The 13,522-nt window shown below is 37.0% G+C and overlaps 4 non-coding genes across 4 annotated transcripts; all 4 read left to right on the forward strand.

The window, feature by feature from the left end:
• The first annotated feature begins 1,095 nt into the window (after positions 1-1,095).
• Positions 1,096-1,168, forward strand: TRNAA-UGC (transfer RNA alanine (anticodon UGC)). Its single transcript has one exon. It is a non-coding gene; the product is annotated as a tRNA-Ala (tRNA).
• A 267-nt stretch (positions 1,169-1,435) lies between these two features.
• TRNAF-GAA (transfer RNA phenylalanine (anticodon GAA)) lies at positions 1,436-1,508 on the forward strand. Its single transcript has one exon. It is a non-coding gene; the product is annotated as a tRNA-Phe (tRNA).
• An 11,114-nt stretch (positions 1,509-12,622) lies between these two features.
• Positions 12,623-12,695, forward strand: TRNAA-UGC (transfer RNA alanine (anticodon UGC)). The gene has a single exon. It is a non-coding gene; the product is annotated as a tRNA-Ala (tRNA).
• A 654-nt stretch (positions 12,696-13,349) lies between these two features.
• Positions 13,350-13,422, forward strand: TRNAF-GAA (transfer RNA phenylalanine (anticodon GAA)). Its single transcript has one exon. It is a non-coding gene; the product is annotated as a tRNA-Phe (tRNA).
• Positions 13,423-13,522: the final 100 nt, after the last annotated feature.

Raw genomic sequence — 13,522 nt, forward strand, 5'->3', positions numbered from 1 at the left:
TCCTCCGATGAGCTTCCTTCGCACAATGAAAGCTTTGCATAAAGAAAACTTTGCACTATGAAACAAGTTACGAAATTATGGTTCTCAGTTTGCTAGGTGAATGCTTCTTCTTCCTCCACACTCTGCACAATGTATTATCTTTATGGAGATATGTTCAGCCTCCGCCACCTTGCCCCTGCCTACGTAAATGACTTGCAACTGCATCATTGTTGACATCATTGGGCAAAGTAGTAGCATGATAGTATCAGACAATGTCTGTGTCAGAGCACTCATTGATGGAATGGTCACTCACAAAATTATCCTTTTATTGACTTTAAAATGAATTGTTAGGCACTGACAAATACCAAAAATAAAACACCCTCCACCATGAGAATCATGTCTCATTAGAGCTTGTTCAACCAATAGAAAATTAGAAATTAGATTTCTAGAGAATTAGAAAAAAAAATTATTTTAGAGGAAAATAGGAATATTAAGCATTAAACTTTGGTTAAAATTGCAAAAATCTCCGCAAAATATTGGCAAGTCAACATATTTTGACACAAGGTGATTGCTATAGTCCTAGCAAGGCAGGGACTAATAACAATGCTATGAAAAGATTATTATTTATCCAGTGAAGAAAAGAAAGGAGAATTATAAGTAGAAGGGTTTTGGAGATTTTTCTAACAATGTAAAAAAGAGTGAAATTTAATTATTCTACAATATTATTTTTTAATTAAGAATTTAAAAATAAAATTTTATTATTTAAATTATATTTTAAAATGTATAAATATTTACAAAACTTTCTAAAACTACAAATATCATATAAATTCCATAACTAAATCTACTATTCCAACAAATTCTTATCTAATTTCTAACGCTAAAAAATAATAGGAAAAATTAAAATAAAAATGTTTTCCAAGAAAAATAAAATGTTTTTGAAATCCAGGCCGTTGGCTCCGACCCGGATGAAGTCATCGGCAATGGATGTCAGATCAGGGAGGCAGTGGGCAGTATGTTGACGCGTGGCATGTTTCCGCTAGGAGCTCAACGGATGAAAGCTGGGGAGGATATTCCATTATGGACAGACAAAGTATGATTATCAGTGTAATTTGTCATGGGGATGTAGCTCAAACGGTAGAGCGCTCGCTTTGCATGCGAGAGGTACGGGGTTCGATACCCCGCATCTCCATTTATGTTCAGATTTCGATTGTGTCTGAAGCCATGGCACGTTAAGAGTTAGCAACATAATGTGATAATACAGGTTAAGCATATTTTGTTGCAGTGGTTCTGCAATCTCAGTCTACGCCCATTGGGAGATTAAATTGAAGCCTTAACGATTTTGCAGTTCCAGTTAAGCTTCAAATAATATCTAATTTCAGATTGTGGGGCTTCAACAAGCTTCAAATAATATCTAATTTCGGATTGTGGGGCTTCAACAAACTCACGTCTTCAGATTGCGGGGATAGCTCAGTTGGGAGAGCGTCAGACTGAAGATCTGAAGGTCGCGTGTTCGATCCACGCTCACCGCATTGAATCATATGTCGACTATATCGTAATAATCCATGACAAATTATAGTGAAAAAGGGAATGCTCATCCATGGTTTCGTGGTGGCAATTGTAACGTGTCTGACTTCATGACAGATTATGGGAAAAAAAGGCAATGCTCATCCAGATCCGTGGTGCAATGTTAGCGCCGTTTGACGTCGGATCAGAAGTTTTGTTCGATTCTCCTCTCAGGTTCGAGGTTGTGTGTTCGATTCACCTCGTGTTCAATTCTTAAAATCTGATAGAAAACTTTTCAGGATTTTTTCCTTGTTGCTTTCTTGTTTGATTCTGGTTGCTCTGTTTGATTTTAGGAGAAGCTATTTCAAGCTGTGTATTCATCTTGATTTTTGAATTTGTCTGGTGGATTTATTTCCTAACAAATCAATAAAAAGAAGAGAAGCATTCATCTTGATTTTTGAATGTTAGGTCGATTTATTTTACCTGGAAAAAATAAAGAAAATGAAAGTGTTAGAAATACTTATATTTCAGTTTCATTTTACCTTTCCGGGTCATATGTATTTTCTGTATGACTATTAAAAAAGGTTAGGAATTTTTATTGAGCTTTAAAGATTTACATTTTATAATAGGAGTAAGCATTGTACAAAGAGAACTTGTTTCTTCATGTTTTTGGTTTAGCATAAATTTGAGATGACAATTGTGATGGTGGATAATGGCATTAATGATTCTCTAATTTTTGGTTGATGAATGAATGAAATTTTAACATTCACAAGACTAAATATAGTCTTTGGGATCACTAGCGTCTTTGTTTTCTGCCTTTTGAAATGCAATCTTCTTATTATTAAATTAATAATGAGTTGACCCAACCTTCTAAGAGTCCCTTCATTGAAAAGACAATGTCAAAGAACAGATGTTAAGAGACTGTTGTAACTGTCTCTGATGTCTTTAAAAGCATCACATTCCAAAATGAAATGTTTTTCTGATTCAACTGCCCAGAAGTGCAAAAAGTACACACCCGCTCTTCCCAACTTTCTTTAAGCCTTTTCCACCTACCCTTTTCACACCATAGTTGATGTGAGTTAGTTTTTAATTGAGCAATAAGAATTTTTGCTCTCCATAGAATACTAGCTCCAATGTACTCTTTTTGTTGGAGATCACACATGAGGTTGAATTCTTGAACATAATACTTTTTCTTTCTATCCAACTCTTTTCCCTATATATACTTACTAAATTTCTCCGTAACATAACTCTTTATAGAAAATGTAAACATAGTAATTGTTGTTGGTACAAATATACCAATGCAGTTGTTCTTTGGAGGTTTTTCTAACAATCTAGGTTGTTGGCTCCTACCCGAAAGAAGTCATCGAGAATAGATTCCACAACAGACAGCAACGAGCTATATTGACACGTGGCATGTTTCCGAACTCAACAGATTAAAGTTGGGGTCAAAATTCATTCAGAAAAATTTGTACCGATTGAGTTAAAGGAGAGGTGGTTTAACATTGTCCTAACGATGTAGCTCAAACGGTAGAGCGCTCGCTTTGCATGCGAGAGGTAGGGGGTTCGATACACAGCATTTCGTGAATAAAGTAATGTTAAGTGTGAAGCCAAATTCACGCAGGATTCTAGATCCTTCTAGATCTCCAGGATTCTAGATCTTTCTACACCACCATTAGTTTCTAGATCATTCCAGATCTCCATCTGAAGCACATACAGGATTCTAGATCCTTCTTCTGCCTCTATAAATTTGTAATTTCTCTGGCCAAGGAAAGCAAGCCAAGGTCCAAGCTTGTTATGTAATGCTAAGTGATTTCTGTTCTCTAGTGATTGTTTTATCTATTCCGCTATTTCTGATTGAGTAATCTTGTTGTTTCTCCATTTGTCTATCTCTGAGTATAAATCCGTTGTGTGTTATGTATTCTCTGGGAAGGATCCCACTAAGGTGGACCAAAGTGGGGCATACATAGTTAGACAAGCTGCCAAGAGCATTGTTGCAACTGGACTTGCAAGGAGATGCCTTGTGCAGGTGTCTTATGCCATCGGAGTGCTGGAGCCTCTGTCTATCTTTGTTGATTCGTATGGTACAGGAGGATTCTAGACAAGGAAATTCTGGAGATAATTAAAGAGAACTTTGATTTCAGGCCTGGCATGATCACGATCAACCTTGATCTGAAGAGAGGAGGAAATGGGAGGTTCTAGAAGACGGCTGCCTATGGCCACTTTGGCAGGGATGATCCAGATTTCACCTGGGAGACTGTTAAGCCTCTTAAGTGGGAAAAGGCCCAAGCCTAAAATAGCAGCATTTTTCTTCATTGCCAATAACCTCATATCCCAGTATTGTTTCCTTCAGAAGTAGTAATAATAATGTGTTAGTAATTGTGTGGTGTCGTCACTTTAGCTTCGACCTATAACTATTTGGGTTATAGTGGCTGAATTTGTACTTCATATTTCATCTATACTATTCGGTTCCATTCACATATTGACCATATTATTGGCTGATTTTGTAATTCATATTATCATTCACATACTTTTAGGATTCCATTCGCATATTGACCATATTATCATATGTATTTCATATAGTTTTCAGAGACGATCCATCATCTTGCAGCACTATAAGATGTTGGTAGTTATGTCTGCTTTGAATTGTAATGGCTAAGTTGATTATTCCATGTCCAGTTGATTGTTAACATGCAAGAACAATCCCTCATTATGGCTTTGATTTAATTGCCTCTAAATAACTCATGTTTATTTCGTGGTAAAATCTTAGTGAGCATATCAGCAGGGTTCCTATTTGTATGGATCTTTTCCAAGGATAACTGTTCTTCTTGCAACACATGTCGGATCCAATGGTACCTTAAGTCAATGTGCTTGGTTTTTGAATGAAAAGCTGGGTTTTTCGCCAAGTGAATGGCACTCTAACTATCACAATATAACACATACTTGTCCTGCTTTATTCCTATCTCTCTTAGAAATTGCTGCATCCACAACATCTCTTTACAAGCTTCTGTTGCAGCTATGTACTCTGCTTCTGTTGTAGAGAGGGCTACTATTCTTTGTAGCCTTGACACCCAAGATAGTGTTGCACCTACAAATGTATACAAATAACCTGTAGTGGACTTTCTGGTATCCATATCTCCAGCCATATTCGCATCTGTAAATCCTTCAAGCACAGTCTCATCATGACCAAAACATAAACAATAATGACTAGTACCATTGAAATACCTCAAAATCCATTTTACTGCTTGCCAATGTTGTTTGCCTGGATTGGCAAGGAACCTACTCACTACTCCCACTAAATATGCAATGTTTGGTCGTGTGCATACCATGGCATACATCAAACTGCCAACTACTAAAGCATAAGGAATCTTGCTCATCTCTTCTTTCTCCTTGTCATCACTAGGACATAATTCAGTACTTAGCTTGAAGTGGGATGCAAGGGGTGTACCAACTCGCTTGGCATCCTTCATATTAAACCTGTCAAGCACCTTCTTGATATATTTTTGTTGTGACAACCACAACCTTTTGTTTTTCCTGTCACGCATAATCCGATGCCCAATATTTGTTGTGCTAGTCCCAAATCCTTCATTGTAAATTTGCTACCCAAATATTTCTTCAACCTATTGACCTTATTCTTATCATGCCCAACAATCAACATGTCATCCACATATAACAATAATATGATATACTTTCTTTGATCATACCTCTTGATATAGACACAATGGTCAACTTCCAACCTCTGAAAACCATGTTCCAACATGAATGAATCAAATTTCTTGTACCATTGTCGAGGTTCCTATTTCAACCCATAGAGACTCTTCTTCAACCTACAAACAAGGCCTTCTTTGCCTTTTTCTATGAAGCCTTTTGGCTGCTCCATATAAATTTCTACCTCCAATTCACCATGAAGGAATGTAGTTTTTACATCTAACTATTCACATTCTAGGGCTAAAGCAACAACTAGACCAAGAATGACTCTAATGGATGACATTTTACCAATAGGTGAGAAAATTTCAGTGAAGTCAATACCTTCTTTTTGGGCAAAACCTTTCACCACCAGCCTTGCTTTATACCTCTCCTTCTTTTCGTCACCTTCATGCTTAATCTTGTACACCCATTTGTTTTGTAGAGCCTTTCTACCTTTTGGGAGGTTTACCAACTCCCAAGTTTTATTTTCCTACAAAGAGTTCATTTCTTCTTCCATTGCTTTCTTCCATTCTTTACTGTGCTTGACTTTACAAGTTTCTTGGAAACAATTAGGTTCACCTTCATCAGTGAACAAAATATATTTTGAAGGAGGATACCTTTGTGAAGGCTTATGAGGCCTAGAAGATTTTTGAACCAACTGTGGCGGTGCATTATTAGGTTGAATCTCCTGTAAAGGTCCTTGCAAGATTCATTCTTCTTGTTGTTCATCATTTTCCACTTGTTGTTCTTCATGCTCCTGAATTTGCTGTTCATTTTCTTGTATTGGTGGTATGTTTCCTGCTGCTCTTCAAACCTGTCAATAACCTTCTTGACCTCCAACTCACCTACAGTCCTCTTGAACATTTCTGACTCATTAAATATAACATCCCTGCTTCTAATAATTTTATGTTTGACTGGATCCCATAGACGATAACCAAAATCTTCATCCGCATATCCCAAAAAAATGCATTTAATAGATTTATCATCTAGCTTAGTTCTATTTTCTTTGGGAATATGTACGAATGCTTTACATCCAAAGATTTTCAAGTGAGAATAATTCAAATTCTTACCAGTCCAAATTTCTTTAGGGATACCACCATCCAAGGCTGTAGTTGGAGATCTATTTATGAGGTAGCAAGCGCTCCTGACTGCTTCAGCCCAAAAATTCTTCTCCAAACCAGAATTAGACAACATACTTCGCACCTTTTCCATAATGGTGCGATTCATCTTTTCTGCGACACCATTCTGTTGAGGAGTACCAGGAACAGTTTTCTCATGCTTTATGCCAAACCTGTTACAATATTCCTTAAATGCATTTGAGCAATATTCTCCACCATTATCTGTTCTTAAACACTTCGGCGATTTGTTAGTCTCTCTTTCAACAGCAACATGGAATTTTTGAAATATTCCAAACACTTCACTTTTGTTTTTTATAGGATATGCCCAAACCATCCTGGATGCATCATCTATAAATGTTACAAAATATGAGGCTCCTCCTAATGATTTGATGTTAACAGGCCCAAACACATCTGAGTGTACCAATTCTAACACATTTTTCTTTCTGTCATGGCCACCTCTAAGAAATGAAACCCTTCTTTGTCTACCATATATACAATGCTCACAAAGATCAAGATTGTAGGATTTCAAACCTGGCAATAAATATTTACCAATAAGGATTTTTAAGCCCTTCTCGCTTATGTGACCCAAACGCTTATGCCACAGATCTGCTGAATTTCCTTCTTTTGTGACAGCAGCCAAATCTGATTTTCCTATCAGTGTCTTCAATGTGTATAATGTTCCTGTCTTGGGTCCTTTGGCCACAACCAATGCACCTTTGCTAATTTTCTAGCCTCCTTTTCCAAAGCTTGTCGAATAGCCTTCATCATTTAGTCGTCCCATAGAGATTAAATTCATGCGCATTTCTCGTACATGCCTAACCTGTTTCAACAATATATCTTGTCCATCTTTCATCTTGATCTGGACATCTCCCACTCCAACAATACTACAAAAATGATTATTCCCCAAATCCATACTACCATAATCACCAAGATTATATGAAACAAAACTATCTTTGCATGGGGTTACATGGTGAGATGCCCCAGAGTCAAGGATCCAATCAAAGTTACTGCTAGATGTATATACACATGCATCCTCTACTGAAACAGTAAACAACACATCACCATCTGTGGCTACAAAAATAGTCTCACCTTCATTTGTGCTGGATGACTTGTGATTTGTACTGGACGGTCTCTGATCCTTTTGTCATTTTTTCCAAAATCGACATTCTTTCTTCATGTGCCCGGGCTTGCCACAATGAAAGCAGATGATTCTGCCTCTCCTTGATTTTGATCGGCCTCTCGATCTTGATCGCCCTTGCCGACCTCGATCCATTCTCCTGCCATGATCAGCAAGAGCTAGAGCCTCTCGTCCCTGATTTTCCGCAATTGACTTGCGTCGCAGCTCCTCATTCATTAAACTGCTGCTGACATCATCAAACTTCAAGGTCCCTGTAGTTGCTAAAGTGCTCATAGCTACAATTAAATTTTCCCAGCTGTCTGGCATAGAACACATTAGCAAAATAATTTTAATTTCATCATCTAAAATGATTTTAACAAAGGCAAGCTGATTAGTAATAATATTAAATGCATTCAAGTGCTCAGCAACTGAAGCACCCTCCTTCATTTTGAAATTATAAAGCTTCTTCATCAAGAACACTTTGTTTGATGTCGTGTTCTTCTCATATAGATTATGGAGCTTCTTCCATAGTCCTTTAGCCGTCTTTTCTCTGGACACATTGAAATAAACATTATTTGCTAAATATTGGCGGATTGTTGCAATCGTCTTTCTATCTAGCTTATTCCACTCTTCATTTGTCATCGATGAGGGTTTCTTTGTTGTGCCCTCAATCGGCAAATACTGATCCTTTAAAATTAGTATATCCTCCACTATGATTTCCATAGGGCAAAATTAGCCCCGCTCAACTTCTCCATGATTTCCATAAGGCAAAATTAGCCCTGCTCAACTTCTCCATATCTTTAAGTGTTGTCCCCATTTTCAATCAAAATCACACCAAAAAACTCCACTTAAAAATAAAACTTTAATTATTACTCTTTAAAATTTAGTAATAATGATCTTCCTCCTTTTAAAATACCCTTTTCAAAATTCCTGCTCCTTTTTAAAATATACTTTTCAAAATTCCAACATATAATTATATATGTTTCATAATAAATATAAAAACATATACAATGTTTTAACATTTTCACATTTCACACATACATATGTTGGTTTGAGCAAAAAACTTGACGTATATGTGCAACCTTGATGTAAAAAAACCTTACGAACACCACGTTTCAACTCCAATCTCTACGGATCTCCAGATTTCAAACTCCAGCAACATGTTTCAACATAGATCCACGACTTTGTTTTTCTTGCAACAACTGCCTTTTAGTTCCAGTGTTCCTCAGCTATTTTCTGGACCTATCCTTCAACAGCACCAGGGGTAACAACCAATGTTCTAACGAAAGTTGCTAGAGTAAGGCGATGGCACTAAGCCGCTTGCACAGTGGATATTCAACCCTAGCTCTGATACCACTTATTGGAAACACGATTCCCATTACACCAAAAACGGCATTCGACCCTAGCTCTGATACCACTTATTGGAAACACGATTCCCATTACACCAAAAACGGCAGGTGTTAGTAAATGGACACATCGCTAGACTTAAGCACATGTCATGAAACATAGGGGAGCATTGACTTTCTACACTGCCATTAACGGGGAGCCAACAAGTAAAGCTTCAACTAGTCTGCAATTTCAGTTTGCAGGGCTGAACAGTTGGGCTCCAACAACTTTCTGGTCTTAGTTTGTGGGGATAGCTCAGTTAGGAGAGCGCCAGACAGAATTCTGCTCTTAGTTTGTGGCGATAGCTCGGTTAGGAGAGGGCCAGACGGAAGATCCGAAAGTCTTGTGTTCGATCCACGCTCACCACATTGTATCATGTGTCAAGTACAGATATAATAATAATAACCGAGTGCCAGACGGAAGATCTGAAGGTCTTCTGTTGGCCTTGTGTTCGATCCACGCTCAACGCACTGTATCATGTGTCAAGTACAGATATAATAATAATAATAACCGAGCGCCAGACGGAAGATTTGAAGGTCTTCTGTTCGATCCACGCTCACCGCACTGTATCATGTGTCACGTACAGGTATAATAATAATAACCGAGTGCCAGACGGAAGATCTGAAGGTCTTCTGTTCGATCGACGCTCACCGCACTGTATCATGTCAAGTACAGATATAATAATAATAACCGAGCGCCAGACGGAAGATCTGAAGGTCTTCTGTTCGATCCACGCTCACCGCACTGTATCATGTGTCAAGTACAGATATAATAATAATCTTATGACAGAGTTGTATCATGGTGTCAAGTACAAATATAATAATAATCTTATGACAGAGTTGTAGGAAAAACTGAAAAGATTATAGTGCGTGTTCGATTCAATGGCGCAATGTCGGGTTCAATCCGTAGAATTATCAGACATAACCAGGATTGTCTTCCGGATCCTCTGTGCGTGTTCGATTCAATGGCGCAATGTCGGGTTCAATTCGTAGAATTATCAGACCTAACCAGGAATTGTCTTCCTTCTTGGTACAAACCACCTGTTTTTGCCGGCTTGAAAAAGACTTGCAATTTCACAAGAATTTCAAAAGCTGGAAAGTGAGTAGAAGATAGTTTTATAAATCTGGAAGATATTTCAAACTGTTAAATTAGCGTTGATTTATACCAATGTTTACACTCGCTCCCCTCCATATATTCAATAATAAAGTTTTACGATTTTTTTAATAGAGAAAATACGGACAACCAAAGGAAAATATATTTAAATGCATACATTAAATTAGTTCAATCTAATTTAATTAAGATTAAAGTTGGCACTGCATTAACGATTGACATAGAATATTGTTGTAAATAAGGGAAAAGTAGTTAACTATTTTCCTTTATGAGCAATGTTAATCCCATCCAAACTAGTTCAATATAGAGACATCTATACATCTATTTTCATGAGAAAGATTGAACAAGTAATATTTCATTCCCTGAGAAAGATTGAACATGTAAAATATGCCAATTAATTATCAATGGGCAATAAACTTCACATACAAAAACAAGCATAGACATATTACTATAAAATAGTCTCCAATAATTTTGTGAAAAATGTTAGAAAAACACCTCTCTCTTCAACAGGCCTTGGGGATTCTCAATATATCTTCAATAGAAAACAATTCCTCTCATATACAATTGGCCAAAACTCCTTTTTCTTTGAAAGACTCTGAATACTTTATAGTCATGGCGATTAACTACTTGTTAAGACTTCTTTGCTATCCCATGAGCAATTACAATGGTTTAGTTTTCCTTCTTTGCCTTATTCTACTTACTAGAATAATTACTATATCATTCATTTTACCTACTAGAATAATTACTATATCATTAAAAAATGAACTACGACCCCTGCATTACAAAATTATATAGTCACTTGCTTTTACACTTAATATGTCATGTAAATAGGCTACCTAGAATTGATAATGACAACAAACCTTCATAGTGATATGATGTTCAACTAAGTTTTGGAAATCTTTTTTAGGGACACCATAAAAAAAATTAAACATTATTTGTTTCACTTACAATGAAAGTACCTTTTTCTGTTGGAGTCATGATTGTCGTTACACCAAAACCTGCAAGTGTTAGTAAACAAACACATCACTAGATTTAAGCACATGCCACGAAAATATGGGGAGCATTGGATTATCCTTCTACACCATCATTAACGGGGAGCCCAACAATCTCCCCCCCAACCCAAGCCAGGTGTGTTTTGAACTCGAGACCTTTGGTTCTGATACCACTTGTTAGAGTCACGATTGCCATTACACCAAAACCCGCCGATGTTAGTAAACAGACACATCTATAGTATTAAGCACATGCCACAAAATAAACGGGTAGCGTTGACTTTCTACACTGCCATTAACAAGGAGCACAACATCCTCCACACTCAGCGCATGGTTTCATCAACTTCAAACTACATGTGCTCTCTGCAAACGATGTCTCCTTTAGTAGCGAGAGAATGAAAAAACCCTATATAATTCGTGATGCAAGATGCGGAGATGCTATAATGTGCTATTCATGTGACCGAATACTACGAGTGCAAAATGTCGGTTGGCCAATTCAATATATGAATTTCCTAGTTTTAAAAGCGCAAGAAACCCTGAGAACAAGCTCGCTAAAATTTGCATATGCAAGTAAGAACAAATTCACTGACAACGAGTTTTCAAAATGATAAAAAAAATGTATCCACCTACGCGTTATAACTTGAGATCATAGCAAATGAAGAAATGGCTATCACAGTTAGAGCACCCACTTTGTTTCTTTTTCCGATGTGTCTTTTTCGCACAATGAAAGCTTTGTATAATGAAAATTTCACACAATGAAATAAGTTATTATAATTATGGTTTTCAGTTTCTACGTGAAAGTCTCTTTTTTCTCTGCACTTCGCACAATGTATCAATTTTATGGAGATTTGTTTAGCCCCCACCTACTTAAAAACTTGTAATTATGTCAATAGCATTATTGCGCAAAATAGTAGCATAATAGTGTTAGTGTTAGAGCACGCATAATGACCACTCACAAAATTTTCTTTTGATTGATTTTAAAGTGAATTGTTAGGCACTCACAAATATCGAAAATAAAACACGCTCCACGAAGGGAATTATGTGTCATCAAACATCATTCAATCAATAGAAAATTAGAAATAAAACTATTTTTGAATCTAGGGGAAAAGAAGAATATTAAGCATTTTCTCTAAACTTTGGTTAAAATTGATAAAAAGTGGACAAAATATTGGAAAGTCAACTTATTTTGACACAAGGCGATTGCTATAGTCTTTGGGAGGCGTCTTTGGGAGGCAAGGACTAATGACAAAACTATGAAAAAATTACAAATTATCCTCTCAAGAAAAGAGAGAAAGATTGTAATTATAAAGGTTTTGGAGATTTTTCCAACCATATAAAAAAAAAAAAAAATTTAATTATTCTACAATTTTGTTTTTTTATTTGAAATTTAAAAAAATAAATACAAAATAAAAATTTTAATATTTTTTTATTTAAATTATGTTTTAAAATATATAAATATATACCAAACTTTCCAAAACTCAAATATACTATTCCAACAAATTCTTATCTCATTTCCAACCCAAAAAAATAAAATAAAAATGTTTTCCAGAAAATATCGTTTTTGAAATCCAAGCCGTTGGCTCCCACCCGGATAAAGTCATCGGCAACGGATTCCAGATCAGGCAGGAGTGGGCAGTATATTGACGCGTGGCATGTTTCCGCTAGGAGCTCAACAGGTGAAAGGAGGCTATTCCTTACGGAGGGAGAAAGCATGATTTTTTTTCAAAATTTGTCACGGGGATGTAGCTCAAACGGTAGAGCGCTCGCTTTGCATGCGAGAGGTACGGGGTTCGATACCCCGCATCTCCATTTATGTTCAGATTTCGATGGTGTGGCGCATTTAACAAAGAATGGCAAGTTAAGAGTGAGCAACGTAATGATAATACTTGCACATGAGTGCATGGCATAGTGATTGGGGCAGTCTATTTCAAGCACCCCGGCTATGATCGATTCTGGCCGCGCTGCGGATGCTGGTGCATATTCGGCGAATGATTGAATATTTTGATTGATTTGATGGCGTCACCAACGATTCTTGCCGTGCTGTGGATGCTGGCGTATATTCAGCGAATGATTGAATATTCTGATTGATTTGATAGTTGCGATTTGACTTTTATCAGCTTGTTCTGATATGTATATTGTAACAAAAAAAACCAATTAAGCTTCTGTTTGGGGACTAGTCCAATTAAACTTCTGTGTTTGGGGAGTAGCCCCTCCTTTTTGGGACTAGCCCAATTAAGCTTCTGTTTGGGGACTAGCCCCTCCTTTTTTTTTAAACGTAATGATAATACTTATCATCGAACACCGATAGGGAGAATAAAGCAAAGCTTCAATGGTTCTGCAATCTCAGTTTACGCCCATTGGGACATTAAAGTGAAGCCTCAACGATTTTGCAATTCCAGTTTGCGCCCCATTCAGCTTGCGGAATTGTCTAGTTGGGATTCAATAAACCAATGGCATCACGTTGCGGGGATAGCTCAGTTGGGAGAGCGTCAGACTGAAGATCTGAAGGTCGCGTGTTCGATCCACGCTCACCGCATCATATGCCCACTATATAGTAAATATCTCTATGACAGATCTATAGCGAAAAGGAACACATAATTTTGTAGTGAACGGTAGCGCTTCAGTATTCGGATCAG

Source organism: Pinus tabuliformis, chromosome 5_1 (genome assembly GCF_031772625.1).
Source record: "Pinus tabuliformis cultivar Carrire ecotype Pingquan chromosome 5_1, CPIR1, whole genome shotgun sequence".
Classification (NCBI taxonomy): domain Eukaryota; kingdom Viridiplantae; phylum Streptophyta; class Pinopsida; order Pinales; family Pinaceae; genus Pinus; species Pinus tabuliformis.